This window comes from Camelus bactrianus, chromosome 3 (assembly GCF_048773025.1).
Source record: "Camelus bactrianus isolate YW-2024 breed Bactrian camel chromosome 3, ASM4877302v1, whole genome shotgun sequence".
NCBI lineage: Eukaryota > Metazoa > Chordata > Mammalia > Artiodactyla > Camelidae > Camelus > Camelus bactrianus.
Window position 1 is genome coordinate 114142005 of NC_133541.1, and position 25935 is coordinate 114167939.

A 25935-nucleotide genomic window follows, 5' to 3' on the forward strand; every position below is an offset into this window, starting at 1 on the left:
GCTGAATAGTATTCCATTGTATAAATATACCACCTCTTCTTTATCCAGACGACTGTTGATGGACATTTAGGCTGTTTCCATGTCTTGGCTATTGTAAATAGTGCCGCTATGAACATTGGGGTGCAGGTGTCATCCTGAAGTAGGGTTCCTTCTGGATATATGCCCAGGAGTGGGACTCCTGGGTCATATGGTAAGTCTATTCCTAGTCTTTTGAGGAATCTCCATACCGTTTTCCACAGTGGCTGCACCAAACTGCATTCCCACCAGCAGTGTAGGAGGGTTCCCTTTTCTCCACAGCCTCTCCAGCATTTGTCACTTGTGGACTTTTGAATGATGGCCATTCTGACTGGTGTGAGGTGATACCTCCTTGTAGTTTTGATTTGCATTTTTCTGATAATTAGTGATATTGAGCATTTTTTCATATGCCTATTGATCATTTGTATTTCTTCCTTGGAGAATTGCTTGTTTAGGTCTTCTGCCCATTTTTGGATTGGATTGTTTGTTTTTTATTATGTCATATGAGCTGCTTATATATTCTGGAGATCAAGCCTTTGTCGGTTTCATCATTTGCAAAAATTTTCTCCCGTTCCGTAGGTTGTCATTTTGTTTTACTTATGGTTTCCTTTGCTGTGCAGAAGCTTGTAAGTTTAATTAGGTCCCATTTGTTTATTCTTGCTTTTATTTCTGTTGCTTGGGTAGACTGTTCTAGGAGAACATTTTTGAGATGTCTGTCAGATAATGTTTTGCCTACGTTTTCTTCTAGGAGGTTTATTGTATCTTGTCTTATGTTTAAGTCTTTGATCCATTTTGAGTTTTTTTTTGTGTGTGTATGGTGTAAGGGAGTGTTCTAGCTTCATTGATTTACATGCTGCTGTCCAGTTTTCCCAACACTATTTGCTGAATAGACTGTCTTTATTCCATTGTATGTTCTTGCCTCCTTTGTCCAAGATTAGTGGACCGAATGTTTGTGGGTCCATTTCTGGGCTCTCTATTCTGTTCCATTGGTCTGTATGTCTGTTTTGTACCAATACCATGCTGTTTTGATGACTGTAGCTCTGTAGTATTGTCTGAAGTCTGGAAGAGTTATTCCTCCAGCCTCTTTCTTTTTCTTCAGTAATGTTTTGGCAATTCTAGGTCTTTTGTGGTTCCATTTAAATTTTATTATGATTTGTTCTAGTTCTGTGAAAAATGTCCTGGGTAATTTGATAGGGATTGCATTAAATCTGTAGATTGCCTTGGGCAGTGTGACCATTTTAACAATATTGATTCTTCCAATCCAGGAGCATGGGATCTTTCCATTTTTTTAAGTCTTCTTTAATTTCCTTAATCAGTGTTTTATAGTTCTCCATGTATAAGTCTTTCACCTTCTTGGTTAGATTTATTCCTAGGTATTTTATTACTTTGGGTGCTATTTGAAAGGGGATTGTTTCTTTACTTTCTTTTCCTGTTGATTCATCGTTAGTGTAAAGAAATGCAACTGATTTTTTAATGTTAATCTTGTAACCTGCTACCTTGCTGAATTCTTCAATCAGCTCTAGTAGCTTCTGTGTGGACCTTTTAGGGTTTTCTATATATAGTACCATGTCATCTGCATATAGTGACACTTTTACCTCTTCTTTTCCAATTTGGATCCCTTTTATTTCACTCTCTTGCCTGATTGCTGTGGCTAGGACTTCCAAGACTATGTTGAATAGAAGTGGTGATAGTGGGCAGCCTTCTCTTGTTCTAGATTTTAGTGGGAAGCTTTTGAGTTTTTCTCTGTTGAATACTATGCTCGCTGTAGGCTTGTCATAAATAGCTTTTATTATGTTGAGATATGCTCCCTCTGTACCCACTTCGGTGAGAGTTTTTATCATAAATGGATGTTGAATTTTATCAAAAGCTTTTTCTATATCTATTGAGATGATCATGTGGTTTTTGTCCTTTCTCTTGTTGATGTGATGTATTACACTGATTGATTTGCGTATGGTGAACCATCCTTGTGTCCCTGGGATGAACCCGACTTGGTCATGATGTATAATCTTTTTTATATGCTGTTGGATTCTGTTTGCAAATATTTTGGTAAGGATTTTTGCATCTATGTTCATCAGTGATATTGGTCTGTAATTCTCTTTTTTTGGTGGTGTCTTTGCCTGGTTTTGGTATCGGGGTGATCGTGGCTTCAGAGAATGAGTTTGGGAGTATTCCCCCCTTTTCAGTCTTCTGGAAGAGTTTGAGAAGGACTGATAAAAGTTCTTCTTTGTATGTTTGGTAGAATTCCCCGGTGCAGCCATCTGGTCCTGGACTTTTATTTGTAGGGAGGTTTTTTTTTTATTGCTAATTCGATTTCATTTCTGGTGATCAGTTTGTTCAAGTGGTCAGTTTTTTCTTGATTCAGTCTTGGCAGACTGTATATTTCCAGAAACTTGTCCCATTCCTGTAGGTTATCCATTTCGGTTTCATATAGTTTTTCATAATCTCGTATGATATTCTGTATTTCTATGTTATTTGTTGTAATTTCTCCATTTTCCTTTCTAATTTTGCTTATTTGTGCTCTTTTTTCTTCTTTGTGAGTTTGGCTAGCGGCTTGGCCTGACAAGTATTCTTTTTATGCCCAATTAGCAAACTGTATCTCCAGTATGACAGATGTTGTACTTGAGATGGGGAAAGGAGAAATGAACTAGCTTGAGTTATTTAAACTATACTGTCTGAGGAAAACAGAAAAAATAGAATTTTAATAAGTTAAAGGGAAGTTAGATAATTTTATAAGTGCCATTGAGCCTTTTGGCTAACCATCTATAGAAATTTATGTTCCTACCTCAGTCCTTTTACCAAAACAGATTTATAGAGAACAGACTTCAGAGTGGTCCTCAGGCTCCCCACCTCCTGGTGTTTACGCCTTTGTGTAATCCCTTTGAGTGTGGATAGGATGAGTGACTTTCTTCTAACCATTGGATTGTGGCAAACATGATAGGTTGTACGTGACCACATGTGCACTTACATGGTGTGTGAAGCCCGTCTCGCTAGAGTCTCTATCTCTCTGGCTTTGATGAAGCAGGATGCCATGAATTGTATAGCATCAGGAAATGAATTTGAACAACAATCTGAGAGCTTGGCAGTGGATTCTTTGCCAGTTGATCTTCTGATGAGAACATAGTTCTGGCCAGGACCTTGATCACAGGCTGTGAAACCCTAAGCAAAGGACCCAGCTAAACAATGCCCAACTCCCCATCCACAGATACTGTGATGTAATAAGTGTGTATTATTTTAAGCTGGTAAGTTTGTGGTAGTTTGTGATGCAGCAATGAAAACTAACACAGCTCCATATGCGTTAATGAATTAACTGTAAAAAAGAAAGAAACTATACAAGTCACTAAAAGAAAATACAGCCAAATGCTTTTGTAATCTTGAACACAAAAGATACTTCTAAAGAAAACATGAATACCAAAAACCACACACACTCACACACTCGCACACACTCACACAAGACTAACAAACTTTGACTCCATAAAATGTTTAAAATTCTGCATGGAAAAAATACTATACTACAGCTAAATTTCCTTAATTTGTCAGTGTCTGCAAAAAAAAAAAAAAAAAAGAAAAGAAAAGAAAAGAAACAAAACCAACAATGAAAAGAAAAATAAGCCAAGAACGTTAACAGTAGGTTCAGAAGAAAAGGAAGTAAGTGTCCTTAGCATCCAACAAAGTAATCGGCCTTACTCGCAATTAAAGAAATAGAAAATTTCAAAAACGAGATCTCACTTTCCACTGAGCAGACTTACAAATATATATAACTTGATAATACTGGGGAAACAGGCCCTCAAGTGCTATTTCTTGGAATGTAAATTGGTGCAGCCTTTTTGGCAACAGAAATAAAAATGGATAGCATACCTGCACTTGCCAGTCTTCTTGTCTGGAGTCATTTAATAGTCATGCCCACACATTTGTGCAGTGACTTCTGAATAGCGAAAAACTGGAAATAAGCAAAATACTCATTGGCAGAAAACCAGTTAAGCAAACTCAGGGATGGCTTACTATGAAACAGACTGTTTCACGTCTCTAAGTCACGGTAAGGAATGCTTTATAAGCTCTGTTAAGTTAAAAAAATCAACATTCACACAGTGTACATAGATAATTTGCTCCAACTTTTTCAAAAGAGTATGTTGTAATAAGAAATGTGAGTGTGTGTGTACGTACCTTGCCTGAGTTTGACCTCAGCCTTGCACGTTGTCAACACGGGGATGGAAAGCTAGACATGAAGGCCCTTATAGTCACGTATTCTAGGAAGTGGTCGCGAAGAGGAAGGATTCAGAAGCTTATTATGGTCACAAGAAAAGAGGCCTGGGAACAGGACGCCAGCAAGATGGGGAGGAGTAATCGGATCACTGCATCCTAGTGTATTAAGTAAATCAGTGTACCTGGTGGTTCATGGCTCTCTAGCAAGCAGAGAATCCGCAAATGTACCTGATTTTGGAGCAGAAGCTCTTTGTTTTCGGTGAAATAAACAAATAGCAGATACTGTGCTTGACACAGGTGGGGAAAGACAAAAAAGAATAAGCATTGTTCTCTGTAGTCTAGCAGAAAACTTTTAAACATGTTAAATATTATCTATCAGAATACTGTATAATAATATTGATGTATCTGTTGAATTCAAACATCTTGTGACAGTCTATCCTCTGGAGTCTATTTGTCATCAAGGTCTAGGTAATTTTTACTCATGCTCTCTCATTTGATCTTTATAATTAACTTTTAAGGGGGTCTCATGACTCGTACTTTGCAGGTGGGATTCAGGAAGGTGACTCTGTCTCTTCTAAAGAACATAGAAAGTGGTCTCAGGACCTGAGAGGAAATACAGGTATCAGAGGGAAACATGGCTGTAGAAGACGAAGGAAAGGTTGAATACAGCTATGAAGACTGGTTTTTAGATACCTCAACTATTCCAAAATAGAATTCATCATCTTTCCCCAAACATGCTTATTTCCTGTATCCTCCTTCTCAACAAATACTCGTTAGCACCTCCTCTGAGCTCAGATCATGGTTCCAGAAGATGGGAACCTGGTGGTGAACTAAAGAGACATGTTTTCTCTCATGGGGCAGTCTAGAAGGGAAGATAGAAATAAGAGAACGACAAGAGTAACATTCTCAAAGGGGAGATGGAGAGTAAGAGTAATGAATACACAAGGAATATAATTTAAGGTTTTGATATGCATTTAAAAACCATGTAAAGCTTGATAAGATGACAGAGATTAATGGCGGAGAGTAGGGATGGGGAAATGTTACTTTTAGAAATGCTTAGCTAAAGCCTCTCTAAAGCCTCTCATTTGAACACAGATCTGAATAAAATGACAGCGGATCATGGGATGATCTGAGAGAAAAGAGTATTAAGTGGTGGGATCATCAAGGGCAAAGGCAGTGAGATGGTCAGGAGCTTGCCTCATTGGAGGAGCAGCCGGGGCTGCAGCATGCCTAGGGTGAGGTGAGCAGGGGACAAAGTGCGAAGACGTGAGGGCAGAGGCCCGATCACGCTGGGACTTGTAGGGCGTGATACAGAGCTTGGATTTTATCCGCCTGGAAGCTACTGGAAATTCTGAAGCAGAGAGGAGATGGGTTCTGATTGATGTTTGGAAAAGATGACTCAGCAGTGGGGAGAAGAGACATGCAAGAGTGGAAGCAGGGAGCTGTCAGACCATCCCGGGTGAGAAGTGATGTAATGGGGGCTGTGAGATGCGTGGAGGCAGGAGAGGTGAGACAAGTGGCTAGGTATTGGAGGGAGAATCTACAGGGTTGTCTAATGGATGGGATATGCTGGGGAAGATGCATGACACGTAGTATTAGGCTGACTAAGGTTTTTGGCCTGAGCAACTGAGTGGTGCCGTTAATGGCGGCAGAGAAGACTAAACCATCATTCTTCTCTGCTCAAACCCCTGCTGATTTCACAGCACCTGCAGACTCCTTAGCATGGCCTCTGAGCCCCTCCTGTAATCCAGCCCAACCCGCCTTTCCTGCCTCACCTCCGGCTCCCCTGTTCCCTTCCTGTGCTCTCGCATCCCCTTGGCTCTCCTGCACGCCGTGCTGCTTCTTGCTTCGGTGCCTCGCTCTGCTCATGCTCACACAGACTTCTCAGTCTCCTCTTCATTCAGGCCTCAGCTTGGGTGCCGCTTCTTCCAGGAAGCAGTTTCTGATTTCCCCAATTCACATGAAGCCCATCCTCCAGTTGTGCCTCTTTCACGGGCTCTGCTTGAGGCCAGGGACCACGTGGCGTTCATTTTTGTCTCCTTTGGGCGTGGCACCGCGCTCGGCACATAACAGAGGGTAGCACAAAGTGTTCGATGAATGAGTGCGTGAATGCATACTGGTATATGAACACAGCTGGGTAGTGTGTGAGGTTAAATATTAAATGTGAGTACATTTTTAAAAAGGTGTTTAGATGTGAAGAGATGAAAGCAGGAGTTAACCACAGACTCTAGGCATTATGTGATGCTTTTGAATCCTGATCTTTGCACGCTGAGAACATGTCTGGAACCACCAGGGAAGATAATAATCTCTGTAAAGGCTTTGCTAGACTGAGTTTGGGGGCTACAGGGAGGAGGAATTTAGTTATAAAAATGAGAGGAGAAAGGGCAGGTGAGGTGTAGCCTGGCCCTCCTTTTTGTGCTTCCTTGATAACGCCCTGCCCCAAAGGTCACCCTGCAGCCATCCCTCGTGTCCCCGGTCCTTTAATTCTGCTTGCAGTCCAGACCATGCTCCGAGACACATGATTAACAGCCCTCCCACCACCTCTCCCCACTCCCTTTAAATGTGGCCACACTACCACTCACCTAAACCCGACAAAAAAAATACAGTCCTGTCACAATCTTGTGGCAAGCTAGATCTCCCAGCATTAAATCACCATTAAGGGCCTCTGTGAATTTGATAACAGCTTTAGGGTTTTTTTCCCCCTCCTTTCTCCCATTTAGAACTCATAGCTTTCCTGCTATGGGAGGGGGACGCTAGAGAGACAAACCATCCACTACCCTGTCCTCCACCGGGGCGCGCGCACCATAATCATTCCGAGGCGGGAGGAGTGCAGAGGACTTCCTAGCAAAGCTCCTTTCAGGCAGAGCATCCTCGACTTGTTGCGCTGGTGGCAGAGATGGAGAGTGTGAGGCTGGCACCTGGCATCTGTCTGCACAGCCATCTGTGAAATGCTCTCACATGGGTATCTCATTGGGTCCTAATAGGAATCTTGCTAAAAGAAGTGCCGACTATGCCTGTTTTAAAGACAAGAAAAGCAGGCTCTAAAAGGATGGACCGCTTCATAAGACCCCAGGACTGAACACAAGACCTCTGACTTGGAGACTGGAGATTCTGAGAAACTTCAGATATATGCCAAGTGATTTGTTCTTTCTGAAGTCTTCCCCCTGCCTGTCAGGCTCTGAAGGTAGACATATGAGTTTCAAATCTTGGCTCTGCCAGTTACTACCTGGGTGACTTTGAGAAAGATACCTACTTATCTGTCTAACAGTTACCTAGTGCCACAATGATGTTGTGTAACAAACAGCCATGGGACTTCAGGAGCATGTGGTAATAAGCATTTATTTTTGCTCAAGAGTCCAGAGATTGGCTGAGTGATTCTCTGATCAGGGCTGGGCTCACTGTGCGTCTCTGGTCAGCTGGTGGGTCAGCTGCGGGTTCACTCACCAGCTAACATGACTCCGCTCTGCCCCGTGTGCCTCCCGTGACAGCCGGCTTGTCCAGGTGTTTCTTGTGCAGCAGCAGGGTTTAAAGAGAGAGAGAATAGGAGCAGGCAAGCCCTCTTAAAGCCTAGGTTCAGAACTGGCACGTCGTCACTTCTACACAAGTATTTTGACCAAAACAAGTCACAAGACCAGCCAAGATCCAAGGGATGGGGAAATAGACTCCATCCTTTGATGAGAGGAGCCACAAAGTCACCTGACACAGGGTGTGCACAGAGGGAGACCTTTAAACGGCACCGTTAGGGTACTTGATCTCCTGAAACCCCCAAGTTCTTTCATTTTTGCATTTTAGAAATAGAGGTTAAAGTCGTATCCATCGCATGGGGACATGGTGAGGGTTAAATGAAGCAATGCAGGTGAAGTGCTTAGCATAGTGCCTGCTACATAGCACATATAAAAACACTCTGAGTCTTAACTCTGAGACTTGTTATTCTGGATGGCCGTTCTAGAATAGGGGTCCCTTCCCCTGCTCCAATTATGAAGGACTATTTTCAATCCCCTTTTATTCCTCCATTTGCCCAGAGGGTAAATGTCAGTATATCAGCTTCTTCCCACCTCATTCTTGGCTGTCTGCTGGACTTCTGTAAGAACATGTAGGGTCTTCAGTCACTGGCAGACGCCATGCACTTAGCTATAAGAAGTATCACACACGCAGTGACTGGGAGGCTTGGGCAGTGTGGAGCCAAGCTCTGACGTTCTCGAGAGGACATTCATGTGCTACCCTCCCTGACATTCAGCTGCTGATACAACCTGTCCATGTGCTTCCTAAGATCCATCATACCTGAATTCAACCAGTCTATGTATGCATTTCCCCTCTCCAATGTCTGTGAAAATTGCTTTCTGTTGTAATTCATCTCTTCAGCCTGAACTTGGTGATTTGCACTTAGGTGCTTCCGTAATATACTCACTCTGGAGGAAGGATGAGTTTGTTTCTGTTTCAATTTGGGATTTAAAAGAAAAATAAATAGAATTTGAGTAATAGAGTTCTTTTCTTCTTTTTTCCATCTCTTCTTCTAATAGGGAACACCTACCATACATGAAATGTGTTTTAGAAGATGGAGGAGAATTAGAGCTGGACCCTTCCCTCAGGGAGCCTTTGATCAGGTAGGGGACCTGGCATGCACTCACACAGGTAACTGTGATACAGAGGTAAATATGATTTAAAACAATGAGGAATGGGGCACACAAGAATCAGGGGTAACTCATAGGAGGGATACTGGGCTTCTATTGGGTCAAAAAAGGGAGCCTTTGAACTACCCTGATGGATAAATAAGAGGTTGCCAATAACTTTTTCCCCCTTATATAAAACTACTAAAATTACTATGGGTCTTCAAAAAAGTTAGGACAATGTAAATAAAGGAAGAAAGTGAGTCTTTGTGTCAGATGTTGTTGGTTGATTACCCAGTATCCTTTCTCACCTTCTTCCTTAATAACACAACCTTGATGATATTCAGGGCAGCAATGTGTCCCCAACAAAAGACTACACTACCCAGCATCCTTTGTGGTGGTTTCCTTGCCTGTGAAATTAAATTCTGGCTAATGAAATATAAGTGGAAAAAATGTGGGACTTCCAGAAAAGATCCTTGAGAGGGATGATTTCATTGGAAGGTTTGGCCCTTTTGCCCCATTCTTCTGAAACATGAAGGTGATGGTTACATCTCCAGCAGCCAAGGTGGATGAGGAAGTGAGTTTGAGGATGGCCATGTGTACTAGTCAGGATAGACTAAGTTATGCTACAGTAACAACAATCCCCAAATCTCAGTGGTTGTCTGCTTCTTACTCACCTCAATGTCCAACAGAGGTCAGCAAAGAACCTGTGCTCCATAGAGTGACTCTGTCACCCAGGCTGATGGAGGCTTCCTCTTGATCTGTGCATTCAAAATCACAGAAGCAGGTGGAAGAACATATGTAATGAGTTGTTATATATCACGTGCTTGAAAGGAGAGAAGAAAAGAACTTTGGTGAACAGAAATACTGACTTCTGTACTGTGTGCAAGGATGCGGAGCAGAAAGTTAGATTGCTCGTGAATTCCTAATAACTTGGAGAGTTGCTGCACCGTCCTGGACTGCCCACCTCCAGACTTTTTCCTCTCAAGAGAATAAACCTTCATGTGTTTAAATCATAATTTTGTTTTTTTTCAGTCTCATGGAGCCAAATCCATTCCTAACTGATTTACTTCTCCGCCACCATTCAGGCATAACAACAGACGTTACGTGATGAGTGCACTGGGGACGAGGCATAAGTCTTTGAGGACAGCTTCTGGGAGGAGCAGCCTTCGCACTTCCTGTTTGTGTCATGTGATCATGCTACCCTCCACGTGAGTAACTGAATCAAAGCCAAAGGCTTCTTTTTTTTTTTTTCTTTTCCCCAGTGATGAGAGTTTTTAATGGTACATACATGTTGGAAAAATTAATTTAACCCTACCAATTCTACATCAACAAGATATCCTGTGCCCAGGATTTTACTTGGAAAAGAAGGTCCACAAGAAATGTGTCCATAAATGTTTACAGCAGCTTTTTAAAGGCTTCTGTCCACAGGCTGAGCAGACCACTGGCCATGAAATGGCCCGGCTTGAGAGCTCTGCCCGGTGGGAGGGCTGTGCATTGAGCGGTGACTAAATGACCGGTCAGCTGGTCTCATTCATGTGTTGAATCTGAGACACCTGCTGCGTGTGAGTGTCAGCCACTGGAGTGCCCGACTGCCTCATCCAGAGCAATTCCACATTCGTGAGCCGTGAGCAGGGGGCTCAGCTCTCGGTGAGGTCGGGCTGCGTCGGTCCTCAGACCTTTCCTTTCTTCTTTGTGCATCTGTACAGTAAACTCCCTATGACGTGATACAAAACTAGAGCCTGACCAGCACAGTGCGCCCCCCTGTTACCTGTGTTCTATATTGTGTCTATTGATGGTTTTTTAAATGGTACTTAATTTTCTCTGTCCCTTAACAATGTGTCATGACCGTCTTCCCAGGCCGTTAAATACTCTTTTCCAACAACACGTGAACTAGTGTAGAGTACGAGGCCCTGTTGTGCTCCGAAAGCAGTGCTCCTATGGGACTTCTCTTATGACAAAACGGTGTACAGCGGAAAAGAAGCTACTTTAGGACACACCTTGCTAATGGGTGTACAAAATAAATTCAGATGAAGCACAGTTGCTCAGAGACACGGTTTAAGGCTCTGGGGCCTTGATGCTGCGTGGCTGCGTGGAGTCCGGGGAAGGAGAGGTGGTCCCTCTCTCGCTGCTTGGAGTGTGCGCTCCCTCTGTAACGGCTCGCTGCAAACCCGGCCCTGAATGCTGTTTCAGTTTCCCCCTTTTTAAATGAAAGCGAACATCCTCTTTGGATTTCTTTCGGTTAGCAAAAACAGGTACGAATATAGATCTTTTGTAAAAGAGATGCGGTGCAAAGCGAACTTTCGAAAAGCAGGGGATACCTGGATTCTATCGTATGACTGTATTTATTTAATCATTCCTCTAATGTGGGATACTTGCGTTATGAATTGTCCTTTTGTTTGTGTGCTTTGCTTTTATGTACAGCATCAGACTCACCATTTTTGACATTAAATATTTGCATACATCCATGATATTTGTATAGCTAGGAGTTTGATAGGAGGATATTTGCTAAGAAGGGAGATGTTTTAGAACAAGGACCTGGCGTGAAATAAGCACAAATTTGTGAACTAGAAAAACAAGGCGTCTTATCAAATAGTCAGATTTTGCTAACGTTGGCTACAGTGGCTGAGTTACCCATAGACTTGAATGCCAAGTTCAGGCATAGCCATTAAGATTAAGGAGGGTTTTTTTTTTTTTTTTTAATATAGAGAGAACCTGGAATATTGCAAGGTGAATCCCTTTGTCCTCTGCAGTGACAGAAGAAAAATCCTTTGGGGCGTTACATTGTGCTTTGTGTTAAAAAAATAAAATACTGTGCTTTAAAAGGGATTTTATCGGTGTAGATACAGTCTTAAAACAATGTCCTAAGTAGAGGAAACTCTATTATGGATTAATACCACCACTTCCTCTTTGTGTCAACCTTTTCAACAACTTTTTTTCCCAAAATTGTAGTGTTTCACTGGATGCCATAAACAGCATAGCTTAAACAGAAGGTAGCTTTCCCATTTTACAGGTGCAGGCACTGAGGTTAGGTGATTTAATGCAATAGAATGCCAGAACCTGGCTCATTGAGGGCACTTGTGTTCACCTCTGCATTTTCCGGTGGTGAGAGTGAGGCTTGGCTTAGCTGTTAACCATCACCACACAGCTCTCGTGTGAAGGAGGTGGGCCCGCACCCGTTTCTGATCTCACATCCTGTTTCTCAGCCCCTTGCCCTGAAGTCAGCCAGCCAGCCAGCCAGCAGCAGAGTCTGGATGAAAGGCCAGGTGGACTGACTCTGCATTCAGTCCTTTTTAAATAAACGAGTGGACGTACTCTTGTCCCACTCTCCTTCCTCAAGAAATTCTTACACGTTAATATGCACAAGAATCATCCAGGGGTTTCTTGAACATGAAGGTTTCCTGGGCCCCACCCCAGACACTCTGTTTCAGCAGGCCTGGGCTTAGACCCAGATATGCAGATTTGTAACAAACTCCTCAGGTGATTATGAGGAAGGTGGTGCATAAGGCAGGCTTTAAGAAACGCTGTCTGTCCAATTTCAAGCGTGAGATCTGCTTTGTCTCCTCTTCGAGCATGCCTGCTCTTAGAAAAGTGACTCCAGCCCCGCCTTGTTGTAACCCCTTATCAGCTCTGTGTGTTTTGCAAATTGCATTTGCTCTTCATTTACGGACAAACCAGGTCAGCACTGCCAGGCCAATAAGAGCTGGATTTTCCCTGGCCTCATGCATCAGTGACATATTTGCCAACATCGGCCCAGTTCCGACACCCCTGCAATCGGCGATGGTTGATGATGATGCAGGATACGTGTGACTCGATTTGCGGAGCGCCGGCTAAGCTCTCAGGGAAGTCAATAAGAAAAATCTCATTTTGATCTGCAGATTGGGCTCATTTGATTTGGAAGTCACTGGTAGCAAAAGAAATATGGGGCCCAGGAATGTCTCTTCCAGCCCCTCTCTCGCTGTAATCACCCCTGAGAAGCAGTTTTCTCCATCTGCCTCCTCCTCCCCTCCTCTCTCCATAGATTTAATGTGTCAGCGATGGAGGGAAAAAAAAAAAAAGTAACAACCACTCTCAGACCTTCTGGGTGATTCTTCTTTCTCACCCGTACAGAGGAGAAAGGGTCAAAACAGCACCATAAACCATCTATCCAAACCATTCACTGCATGGCTCCTAGGAAACCCATGTGGCCTTTGTGACTTCTTACGCGGGTCTGTGACTTCAAGTTGAACAAGGTCAGAGAGGGAAAAAATAAATGCGTTATTAAGCCTTGTGAAGCAGCGCTTGGGTCTGGGTGCTCTGTGGGCTTGTGTGCGTGTCAGAATGGGTGCGTTTACCTCCTAAGTATGTCTGGACTCCAGTGGGGTCTGTTTATTCCCGACCCCACCCCTTTACGCTACTGTTTGCTCTAGATTTTACAATGTCCTCCCTTCTCGTTTCCCTCCTTCCTACCTTTTTCCATCAAATTCATTATCCATAGGGCATCCTGAGTGATCAGCAGAATCCCACCCCTCGTTGCAGCCCTTTGGTGGCTTTGCGTTATCCTAAAGATAAAGTGTAAATGTGTGAAGTCCGGCGCGGTAGCCACTAGCCTCATGTGGCTGCTGGTTGAAATGTGATGAGTCTGAATTGAGATGAGCTATAAATGCACACATCACATTTCAAAGATTTAGAAGGAAAAAAAAAAAGGGTGTAAAATATCTTACTAATAATTTTATGTTGATCACATGTTGAAATAATATTTTAGATATACTGGCTTGACTGAAATATATTACTTCATGTAACTTCAGGTGTTTATTTTGGACCTTCTAATGTGGCTACTAGAAGATTTACAATTACACTCGTGGCTTACATTGTGTATCTAGTGCTGCTCTAAAGTCTTGAACGTGGCTCGCCCTTATCTTGCTCCATTCCCTTCTCGCACCCTCTCTTTTGGCTTTATGAATTTCCTTTAAAATTGTGAATTAATTATTCATCCTTTTGTTTCTGGGATTTTAGTAAGCTGTTGCTTCCTTCCACTGTCACTCTTCTTACTCAGTCTTACTTATATTTCAGTGTGTCTTCCGGAAGTCATTTCATGGATGCTACTAGCTCATTCCTGACTCCCTGAATCTGGCTTAGGTGCTCTGCCTGTAGATCCAGTAGCATCTCTATATTATGTCCTCTGCAGTACTTTCCATACTCCTTTAGATTTGCTTTAAAAAGTATGTATACGGTGAGGAGGGTATAGGTTAGTGATGGAGTGTGTACTTAGCAAGCATGAGGTCCTGGATTCAATCCCCAGTACCTCCCTTAAAATAAATATATACATAAATAAACTAATTACCCTCCCCCCAAAACAAACAAACAAAAGAAGTATGTATACATAAAATCTGCCCATTCCACTAAACTGTAAGCTCCATTAAGACAAGAGCTGTATCTGTCTTATGCACCTTTGACCCCAGAGTAGGAACTCAATAAATGTTTGTTGAGTAAATCTAGGCATCTTATTCAATGGGCAAAGGGACTGAGGTCCAGAGTGGGGAGACTTGTTAACCAAGGTCTCACAGTGGGTTCATGGCACAGCACCTCAGGCCAGTGCCATGCAGCAGGGACACAGATTTAAATAATGTATGATATCGGAAAGCAGTGTTTTAAAAGCAGTGGATTAAGATTTGTACACGTTGGTTTAAATCTGCCCAAAAAGGTACAGAAAGAGCTAAATAACAGAAGTAAGTGTGATGCCAAACCTGGTCCTGGCTGGAACACTCTGCAGCCTAAGAAAATCCTTTTGCAGCAGCACTGACTCCAGGACTTCACTTCTGCCACTGTTGGGTTGGGAGGAATGGGACAGGGGAAGGAAGTGACAGGACCATGGAGATCTGGGCCATATATAGGTGGAGCAGATACACAGGGCAAGCTGAGTCAGAGCTTTGATGTGCTCAGGGAAATTGTCCACCTGGATTACAAACCAGGGGTCATTTCTTGAGATGGCGGCAAAGCCATTCCTCACGTTGACATGTCTCTGAAGAGAACAAAACCAGAAGAGCGATTTTTAGTCATGAAGCCTCCAGGGTTCTGGTATCATCTTCTGCCATCCTTGCACCTGGGAGAAAATCCTTTCCGGTCCTAGCAGTACGTAGCTTAGCGCATTTGCAAAATGTGTCACATTACAGGTTCTTTTGGAAAAAGTGATAGAAGAGGAACTCTGCTTTCTGTAGAATTTTCTGCTGTAATTGAGTCTCACTTTTCTAATTACACAATATAAGCTCACAGCAGAAAAGTTGGCAAACATAATAGCACAAAGAAGGGAAGCTTTACCCATAATTCCAGCAGCCTAAATAATCCCACTATTTATACTTCCTGTAAATCTTTTGAGTAATCTTTGTGTTTATTCACTTACAGACTTTTATAAGAGTAAGATACTGTGAATACCTTTTAGTGGTAGTTTTCCTCTTGGTTATATATCATGAACAATTTCCTATGTCAAAAAGTACTCTTTTTGTAATATGATTTTTATCATCTTCCTTAATATTCTAATATAGTTAAACCCTCCCAACAATCTTCTATTATTGAACGTTTAAACTGTTTCCAGTTTCTTCTTATAAATCACTCTATAGGAATTCCCTTATGCACATGTCCCTGATTTTTCCAAAAGACAAGTCTGTAAAAGCAGAATTGCTTACCAAAAGGTAATGTATATTTTAAAGGATTTTGGTGTTTATTTTTAATTAGCCTCCTAAAATTTTTAGGGCAAACTGTTTTCAGAGTTCCCAGGTATTCTCTGAACACAACTCCTTTTATGTTTGGAAGCTGTATCATCTGCTATCATGAAGTTTGGTTGATGATATATCCCAAAGGGAAGGGATTTCCAAAAAAAGAAAGAAATTCTACACCCCAAATCATATGGAATCCCCGATGATTATGTCCACTTTGCTGTTTCCCAAAATGCTCTGTGAGGGAAGAGTTCTGTGGTGAGGTAGGTTTGGGCAATGTTGCATCCTCCATCTCTCCGCAGATCTTGAGGAATCTTGCAGTAAATTTGAGCAGGTTCAAATATGTTTAAATCAGTTTTCTTCCTAAAGGTTATCTGGTCACCAGGCTCCTAAAAACCAAACACCAAGCCTACAAATATTCAATGGTGTGCACTTAGAGAACCGCCCATCTAGAGTTAAGCTCAAGGCACTACATCATGGGGGCTATACAGTGCATGGTTTTCTTTTAAGCCTGTGTACTTGACCACGGGAGGCAGGGCCAGATCAATTTGAGTTCTTGTGTCCACTGTCACATGACAAAACTGAAGGACTCTCTATATCAAGCCATATGGAACTTTTCAGTAAACCAAGACCATTTTCTGATAAGCAAAGATTAGAATTAAGGTTTTACCTCAAAAGCTCTATTCCATTTCCTCCCCCACTAAAAAACTCCATGCTTAAGACTGTGTGATGGCCAGTAAAAGGTTCATCTATGTCGTCATATGTATGGGTGCAAAGTCATAATTGTTATCTGTTTAATTTCTGCCCCAAACTGTTAAGACTCAAACAGAGAATAAGTTAAAAGTTTACTTGTTAAAAACCTCCCTTAGGCCAAGATTTCTTAGAACCCGAGAACCATAAAAATCAAAAGTTTGGTGCCCACGGTGTCTGTGTTTCTCAAATACTAGAATTTTGCATACTACTATCATATTTTCTTACTGTATTATGAATTTAGTATTTTTCCTCAAGTTGACTCACAATTTTCTTTATATATCTTCTTTAGTTTGCCCTCAACAGCAAAAAAATTCTGCAAAAACACAGATTTGGCAGTTTGATCTTTTTCAAATAGTTACTACAATAAACCCATACGTATTAAAATAAAACTGACTGTGAAACACCTAAAATTATGTCAGGTCTTGCATTGGCAAATTTTTTTCTGTAAAAGATCAGAAAGTAAATACTTCAGGGTCTGAGAGACATGCAGTCTGTGTCACAGTTGCTCCGTGCTGTTGTTGTGGTGCAGAAGCAGCCCTAGACAACAGATAAACAAACAGCCATGGCTCTGTTCCAGAAAAACTTTTATTCGCAAAGACAGGCAGGGCTGGATTGGCTCATGGGCTGTAGTTAGCCAGCCTCTGCCCTGGATGAAACAAAGAGCTTATTGACATTTTCCCCTCCTAAGTGATTGCCTTGGTTCCTTGTAGACACAATCTGAATGCACGAACTGGGCAGTAACTGAACAGCAAAACTTCTTATTTGCATTCTACCTCTGTTATCTGAGATAGTCCCAGCTTCAAGCCATGTGTCTCAAATTTTGAGATTTGATTCATCACCCTGAATCTCATAAGCCTAAGATTATAAAACAAACATAAAATAAAAATCATGAACCAGCCATTGCTGTTTCAACAAAAGGATAGACATTCTGAAAGACTAACCTCTCCTCACCTTCCTAATGAACTTCACAGGAATGCACTGCTCAGGGGTTTTACCCTTGCAAAATTATTCTTCATAAAAGGAAGGGAAAAAAAAACCCACAACCCAAGCAAACTGGGTTCCTAAATTATTGACACATTAAAATTTAAAATGTTAATTAACAGAGGCTCTTATCTGAGAGAAGCAAATTTGCCCTTAGTTCCCAACTTCGCTGAGTCTAGACTCTGGTATCTTTTGTTTGACTGAATTGGTCCACAGTTTATCCCAGTGGCCTCAAGATTTATAAGAGGGGAAAAACCTCCTAAGCGTAATAGAAAACAAAGCATTCTTCATCTTTACAAATCTTTTCCAAATAGATAGTCCCATTAAATTTGTTCAGTAAATCCAGGAGGTGGGAGTGATTATCTTCACTTTACAGGTGGGAAATCTCAAGTTAATCTGGCAGCTGAACTGTTAGCCACACTTTAGGGAGAACTCTGTAGCCATGCTAGCCAATTGCCACCTGCTAGAGTGGGATCGCCAAGTACCCCTTGAGGTGACTCTTCCTGCTCTTTCCTGCCACACCCTACTCATTGCCACCATCCCAGGTCATACACCCAACCCAGCCCTCCATCTCCTGTGGTGGTCCTGAGGGCACCCATTAAAGGGTGCCTGGCTGGGTCAAGGTAAACCCATCTCTCTCTAGTACTAAAACACAACTCTGCTCTAACTTATCAGCTAATAGTATCAACTCCTATCTCCTAATTCTATGTCCAGTATTTTTCTATATATTGTAGCTGCTTCTGTGATGTAGAGGAACTTATCTAAACTAAGATTGGCAGAATTACTAATTCAGCTTTCAGTTACAAAGGGTAACTAGAGAATTAGAATGCGGAATTATAAATCAGCATGCATTGATGAGTCTTTTTTTAAAATTTGCAAACTATCTGAAAAGGTTTGCTCAGCATCTAAGAATATTGTAACTTAAAGTCACCTTAAGTATCTAGTTCAACTCCTCTATTGCATGTTTAAGGAAATACGGGAGAAATTTGCCCAAGATCATGATTAATAATAAATAACAAGAATGGTTATCATTTCTTTAATACTTACCACGTGCTGGGCACCGTTCTAAATACTATAAATGCGTATCGGATTGTTCTTCTAATTTACTAATACAGCATCTGAGACTTAGGGAAAAAGGACTTGCCTGAGGTCACATAGGTGTCGGTGGGGAGCTCATGTGAGGTCAGGCCTTCTGACTCCAGGGGCACCGGTCAGCATAGTTCTTCTCAAAAGCAAAGCCCAGAGCTGTGATGATAACAGCACTGTCCCGTGACGACAAGGGTTCTTCGCCTCTGTGGTCTTTCTCTTCAAACCCATGACAGTCTAACCATGAGAGAAATATCAGGCACATGGAAAGTATATATTCTACAAAGGATATTCTATGAAGTTCCTGACTATCCCACTGCCAGAAGAATGTGGTATCCAGGACCCCTCTCCATGGACGCTAGTTTACCTAGTCTTGAGAGTGGTTAAGTTACTGGCATTTTTCAAACCCCCCAGATAGTTCGTATGTGCAGCCAGGATTGAAATACCACCAGGCAGGCATTTTTCCCAGGAAGAGAGAGTGACTGAGTGCACCGGGAGGGACAAGGAGCAGTAGGGTTAGGGCTGGATGAAGTGTGTCCGGAAGAGGGGGGGTCTCAGGGCCCTGAGTGAGGAGAGTCCTTTCGCTCCAGGAGACCGCCAGGGAGGCGAGCACAGGAGCGGGAGCTGGGATGCTTGTAGGCTGCCAGCCTCACCTTTCCTAACCAAGAGGCTGTGTCAGAACAGCATTCGGGGATCACTTTGGCTCTAATGATCACCACATCCTTTGCTCAGTAAATTGCTGGCTTCTACTTTTTCTCTCTGAAGTATTTCTTTCTTGAATGTTTGGAGTCAGCCCCACACCTAAGTGGGCACTTGTCAGTTATGCACCCGAAAGATGTGTGAACAACCAGCCTTGTCAGCTAAAAAGGAGGCTGGCTTCTTGCATTTAAAATGAATATTGACCGGAAAAGAAGGGGACGGGGGGGAAAAAAAATAAAAAGTGAACAAAATGGCTGACTCAGGCCAACGTCCATGCATATGGTGTGAAATAACATCATTAAGGGAGTTTGGCTGGGGCTGGAATTATGCAAGAGCCTCATTCAGCGAAATCTAGGATGTTTAGGAAAGTTACTGTGGAAACTTTTGTATTAAAAGGTGAGGAGGAATTAGAAGGAAGGTCACCTGAGAAGGTGCGTGTGATACTTCAAAGGACTTAAATTAGAGGTTCTCATTACTACAAAGAAATGAATGTTACTCTTTTTTCAGATTTCAGTAGACTGATAACCCGCAAACTTTTGAGCTTGACAGATACGAGTTCAAGCTGCAGCTCCATCACTGGTAAATTGCTTACTTTCTCTGAATCTCAGTTTACTGATTCTGTAGAATGGGATTGACCCTGCTTGCCTCACGGAGTGCTTAAGGGGATTAAATGAGATAATTGTGTGCACAGAAATCAGAGGCTTGGCTGAAAGTGATGGGAATTAGAAGTGACGAGGACAGCTTTCAGACTCTGGCCCCTCAGTCCAGTGCGTTTCTGTTTGATCTCTATCCCCCTTCCTGGCAAGATGCAGATGTGATGGATAATCCAGTCACCATAATGTGTGCTGTGCTTGTGGCTAAGGAAACTGCATGGACATGTGATTTCCAGAAAGGACACTGGACAGCTTCCCCCTTCCCCAGTCCCACAGGGAGGTTCTCTGAGAGATCCTAACAGTCTTCAGTGAGAGAAAAGGCTCGTGAACCCTCACCCTTGTGCCGCTTGAGGAGAGAGGGCAGGAGTGAAAAGCACAGACTTACGTGTGACTGACACCGTAATTACCAGCATGCTTTTCCCCGCATGATGTCCCAGTGAACATCAGAGAGTTGTTTTTGACTCTTGCCTCACCTTCCTCTCCCTGAACTTAACCAGTCACCAAGCCGTGTGAGTTAGCTCAGCCTTAGTGAAGTCCCTTTCCAAATGTGTTCCTCAAGTGCGTCTCTGGCTGTGTGACTTCCTCAGCTTGTGTTGTTCCTGAAGGCACGTGTCTCTGCGGGAGTCTTCAGCTGATCTTCTCGTCCTTGTCTCCTGCCTCTGCCCTTCCCTCATCATTCCTGCAGCCAAATGCAGGTATCCAGCGGTCCTTGAGCACAGTTGCAACCCCCTCTTCTGTGTGTGTATATAATTTGTCCTACCAGTTGTGTGGTTACCCCCTTACCAAGTACCTGAACACAGTCTGTCCACAGTGGTTAGGGACACAGACTCTGGATTCAAGTCCTGACTCATTCTTACAAGAGATGTGTCCTTGGGAAGGTTATTTACCTTTTCTCAGTAAATAAAATGGGGGGGTGATAGATTATACCTAACTCGTGGGGCTGATTAAATGAGACAGTGGACGTCACCGCTCACCACGGTTGTCTAGCATGCGCACGTCCCTCTAGCTAGCTGCTAGCATTGTTGCTGCTTCTTTTCCTTATTTCTACTATTTCCTGTTTAAACAAACTCGTCATTAAATATCACCTCCTTAAAGAAGGCCTTCGTTAACCCTCTTGCCCCTGGAGAAGTAACCTGTCCTTGTTTTATGCCCTCCTAACACTTTGAACCCACCACTGAACGTGCTTTTTGTATCTTTGTCTTAGACTTCTTCTTTTTTAGAATATGAGCTATTTGATTTTGAGATGTTATGTTGCTAATCTTTGTATCCACAGAAGCCCTCATCACAGAATAATGAGCAAATATTCGTGGAGTTTAAATAGCTTGGACAAACAATAGATACCAAAGAATGTGATCATCTAAGAGGCTCTTAGCACCAGACTTGATTCATAGAAAATGCTCTGTGACTTTTAGCTGTCATTACCGTTTACTATGATATTTCATGGATTGTCTAATTTATTCTTCACAACAGTTCTATCAGGCAAGTTCTATTGATGTTCCCATTTCACAGTGGAGGGTTAAGGCACAAAGAAGGTGAAGTGATTTGCCCAAGATCCTGCAGATAGAGAGGATAAAGACCCCTGGGATCCATTATATTCAAAGGCCTTGATTTTAAGCATTGAGTGAGGAGCATCAGCTTTTATGCCCAAGTAACATATGAGAAACTGACAAATGGAGAAATTGATACTGGTTGACCAGTCCAATGGGTGATGCGGAGACAGGAGAGGAGGCCTATAGATGAAAGGAATGTTAAGCTTTAACTTGTGTCAAACTCAAGTCAAAATCAGTTAAATGTCACCAAACCGCCGATCAAAGTGCCAAAAATGGTTTAAGTTTTTTTAAAGGCACATGTGACTTCTTTTCATCTGCTTGACTAGTCAAGCCAGTAAAAACGGTAAAAGCAGTTTATTCAATAAAAAAACACCCACACCCTTGCTGTGGTTGTTGGGCCAAGTTGGCCAGCCAAGCAGACAGTTAAAGTGGTCAACCAGGTGTGGATAGAGTCTCAGAGGGGAATGTTGAAAGAAGACATCGGCAAAATGCTTTAATATCTGTGGAGAACATTTAGAGGCTGTACCAACGCATCTGGACAAAGAACTAGAGATAAATGAGCACAGCGGAGGAGGATGACATGTGCGTAGGAGCCCGCAGACCTTCTGAGAGAGTCAGGGCTGGGCCCCTCCTCCTTCCTAAAATCCTAAGCTGTCTGCATCTTTTGGAGTAGCCTGAGTGGCTTTGGCCAGCTCACTTGGTGGAGGAGAGGCCTCAAAACTCCTGAAACTAACAGCTCCGAGGGTAGAAATGCATGGATCTAGGACGTTAGTGCCTCGTTACAATGGTGAAAGAGGGGTGGGTCTTCTGGGCCCAAGAGGCTGAAGGCCCTGGAACATGCCCTGATTCAGGTCTTACGGGTGCAGCATGGAGCCTTGGGAAGCAGCTTCTTTCAGTGAATTAAAACACATACACACACACACAGATAAAAACTATAATGCAGGAGCCCAGAGCAGTTTTGCTGTGGGAGGAACCAGATGCAGCACTGAAGACCTCTTGGGATTTGCATCGGCAAGTGCAGAGCAGCTAGAGCCCCATGGGGTGCAGTTCATCCTGGAAGAGCCAGTGCTTTGCGGCAGGAGGAGAGGGCCCATCAGAGTTCTGGCTCCACAGGGCAAGACCAAGTATGGCTTCATCATAGAGTGGTCAGAAAACGGAGGGGCTGGGTTCCTGCTAGCTCAGGCAAGCCATTCAGTGTGTGTTGTATAGGGAGGGGGAGATGCGGCTGGGTGGGGGGGGGGACATTATTCACACTCAAGGCTATAAATTTAGACATCCAGCTGCTGGTGACTTTTCAAAATCAATTACACCTAGATAGATCAGACAGACAGACAGACACTGAGGGTAGAATAAAGGCTTGTTTAGATGTAAGGGCAGGCCTGGAAGAACAGCGCCATTAGAAAGGCTGCACACTTGAGATTACTTCTAAACTGGTCTTTAATGAGAGAAATGAAGGAAATAAACTTGGTCAATTAGAAAGTAATGAAGACCTTGCAAAATTAACTATTGACAAAAGACCAACCAGGGATTTCTCCAGTAATCTGAGCGTAACACACACTCTATGAATCAGCAGGTCATGAGGGGTTGCCTCCTGGGAGATGAAAGGAGCTGGTATCATGTCTTCTTAATTTTCGCAGTGATTTTTCTTCGTTTAGCAAGTAGAACTGTGATCTGAAATGAGCCCAGAAGCCAGACCAATGGGGTTCCAAATTTCAAAACCAGGGAGAGGTCACATAATGGTGACGACTCAGTCCAGCTGTGACTCGTGTCTCTCAAGGGGACTGGGCCTGAAGGAAGGGTGTCCGAAAACAAACACACAAAAAGGGAATTGAAGGGCAGGCTGTGGTCTGCTAGGCAAGTTCATGGTGTGTTAACTAGATTATTGGAAAATACCATAAATCATTCCAGATAAATTGTTCCTTCTTAGGTTATCAGAGGGGAAGGCGGTGTTCAGTCTTCTTATCAGAGCAAAGGATGAGGACATCATTTCTTTTTTTATGTGTATCCGTCAGGAAGACAAGATAAAGAGATGAACTCCTGTAGGACAGGGTTCTGTAAAGGTTCACTTCCAAAGGGAAATGTACATGTGCATGTGCATGTGCGCGTGCATGCATGCACATCTGGTGGGGGGGGGGGCGTACTTTGAAAGAGCTTGGATGGTATCTTCCTGACAGATACAGAATATTTTTAATGTTTGTAGGGTTGGTGAGATTTTACAAGTATGGGCCCAGGACTTAGTATGATTTTAAGCCTGTGAGAACTCAGAAAAACATTAACCAGACTCTTTAAGAAATGAAACTGGGGGATATTAGAGCTGAAAGTGTCTTAGGAATCACCTAGTCCTGCTCATCTTCTTAACCGTTTACTAGACCAGAGATGTTCAGTGCTTTCCTAAAGCTGCAGGTCAGGTCCATGTCACAACCTCAACTAAAGTGATACTGAGGGAGAGTGGACTTCCGATCACATTGCCCCGCTTCCTGATGGTGCCAGGTTGGGGCACCTATTGTTAACTACCAGGCTTAATAAATAATCCCAGAGTTAGAAACTGACAAGAGGAAATTCCATTGGAAAAGAAAGTGAAAGATTGACTTTCTGTGTAAAGATAATCCAAACGGGCAGTCTTTACTGTTGATCACATGCCCTACTTGTAAGCATACTGGGTGAATGCAGGTTGGTTCTTGGTTGAATCATCTGGCAAGGTAGAAGGCCTCAGTCAGAAGAGCTTGTAAGGCAACAACGCAATAGAGGAAAGGCAGGGTGGCCAGACTATATTGGCATCCCTTATTTAAATTTTGGAAACATTTCTAGGTGGGAAAAAAAAATCCTAGACATTGGAGTGGTTCCAGAGAAAAATGGCACATAATTAAGGGAATGGAATAGAGAAACTGATTTATAGAATAAATTAAAGCAACACATTTTTTATGGCTCTGTCACAAATACGGGCATGTCTTTGGCATATATCAAGGACTTTAACTGGAATAATGAGTTAATCCAGGGAGAAATGATTTAGGTGTGATATCAGAGGTCAGAGTAATATGATGGGATTGAGGGAGTTACCTGTTGAAATTATGAAATTGTCATCTTTCAAACGGAAGTTCAAAAAAACAGAACTATTAGGAGAATGGTACTTTATAGTAATTTTATATAGAGAGGTTTGATTTTTAGCTTTTGACAAAACTATGAGCCCATTGAATCATGCTTTTCATGTTTCCTCAATATTCGGAGAAACTTGAACTTCTCATCAATTTAATATTGAACGTCATCAATTTAATAGCAGCTATTATGTGAAGGGGAAAAAACACTGTATTAAATATGTAGGTTGATTGCAGTTATATTTCAGTTTGAAAAATGGTAAAATGTGAATAATACATTCAGTTTAGAATCAGAGAACTACAGAAGTCATTTAGGAGATATGTGTGTATAACCCTGTGATAGCATATATTTTCTGTGGGTTTAATTCCTGACTATTCAAGGGCTAAACATATAGTTGTATGATGGTGGATGTTCTAGTCAGTTTCTTTTCTGTGTCCTCATCCCTTTGTCAGAGAATCTCTTTCCACCCTGGTGATTGGAAGCTGACTAGTTCTTCTGGCTGCTACTGATTGGATTAGGAATAAATCTGTGACTCGACTAGACCGATAATTTCCCTGTATTGGAAAAAAAAAAAAAGATGTATCAGGTGAGAAAGATGCAGTCAGTTAGTTGGGAGGTCATGTAGCATTGGGGCCACCGTTGGGTCATGGCATCCAACACCATGAACAAACCTGAATTAGTAAGGGGCAGCAAGGCCATCAGCAAAGAAGAGCTGGTGTGGATTGAGGAAGACAGAGCTGATGTCCAGCTGTTACCAGAGGAAACTGAAATGTGCTCTATTCCCTTATAGCCCCTTCTCCCAAAAGTTTCCCTGAGACTCCATGAGGCAGATGGAGGAGCGTTCGTGCCGCACTTTCCAGTACAGACACCTAAGGGCTCTAACTGAACTGAGTGGCCACTCTTTGGATGACCTTGGCTTCCCCTTCAGTAAGGATACGCTTTTATCTAAGCCATTTTGAATGGGTATCTGCTCTTGGCAACTTTAATCCTTTTCTCTCTACTCCTGCCCATTTCATTAATGCCCCCCGCCCCAGTTATAACATATTAAAAAAGCTTTTCAGAGAAAACTCATGGTGCCGACACAGACTGGATTGCGACATGAATTGTGGTAATCCTCCAAATGAATAGACGGACATAATTTCTGGTGCCAGAATAACTGGCTGCAAAACCATTGTCTCAGCTGTTGGTGTGGATGTGGTGCTTACTGGGCTGACCCTGTCCTCAAGCCAGGTGCTAACTCAGCATGTGTTTTCTGGGTCGCACCTTTCACAGACCCCACGGCAGCCCATTCTCATGGACTGTTCAACTGTGAGACTTTTTAGACCATGGCCAGCCACCCCTCACCCCAGCATTCTTTATCCGGGACCCTGGGACCAACTTTTATTTTCTTAGAATTTATAAATCCTTTCTTCCCAAGAGCCCACGCCATTGTTGTTTTGATTCCAGGCCATTCTGATTTCAAGAAAACCTCATTTTCTGTTCCGAATTGCAGTGCCTTCTTCTGTAGCAAGTCCCTAAGCAAACATATGGGCTGTTTGCTATGCTTTCAACCCTCATGCATTTTTAATGATTTACAAGGAAAAGATTTTTCTCCCTCCTCCTTTTT

The 25935-nt window shown here is 42.7% G+C and overlaps 1 protein-coding gene across 3 annotated transcripts in view; it reads left to right on the forward strand.

Annotated features, from left to right (window-relative positions):
• The window catches only part of LSM11 (LSM11, U7 small nuclear RNA associated), a 770662-nt gene that overhangs the window by 490086 nt on the left and 254641 nt on the right, over positions 1-25935 (forward strand). For 2 of the 3 annotated variants that reach the window (XR_012505715.1, XR_012505716.1), the window contains 2 exons: positions 8736-8819; positions 9911-10033. The gene's annotated coding sequence lies outside the window, so the exon portion shown is untranslated. Of the gene's footprint in view, positions 1-7345; positions 7400-8735; positions 8820-9910; positions 10034-25935 lie in introns of those variants that run through there. The other variant, XR_012505717.1, reaches the window with a different exon arrangement.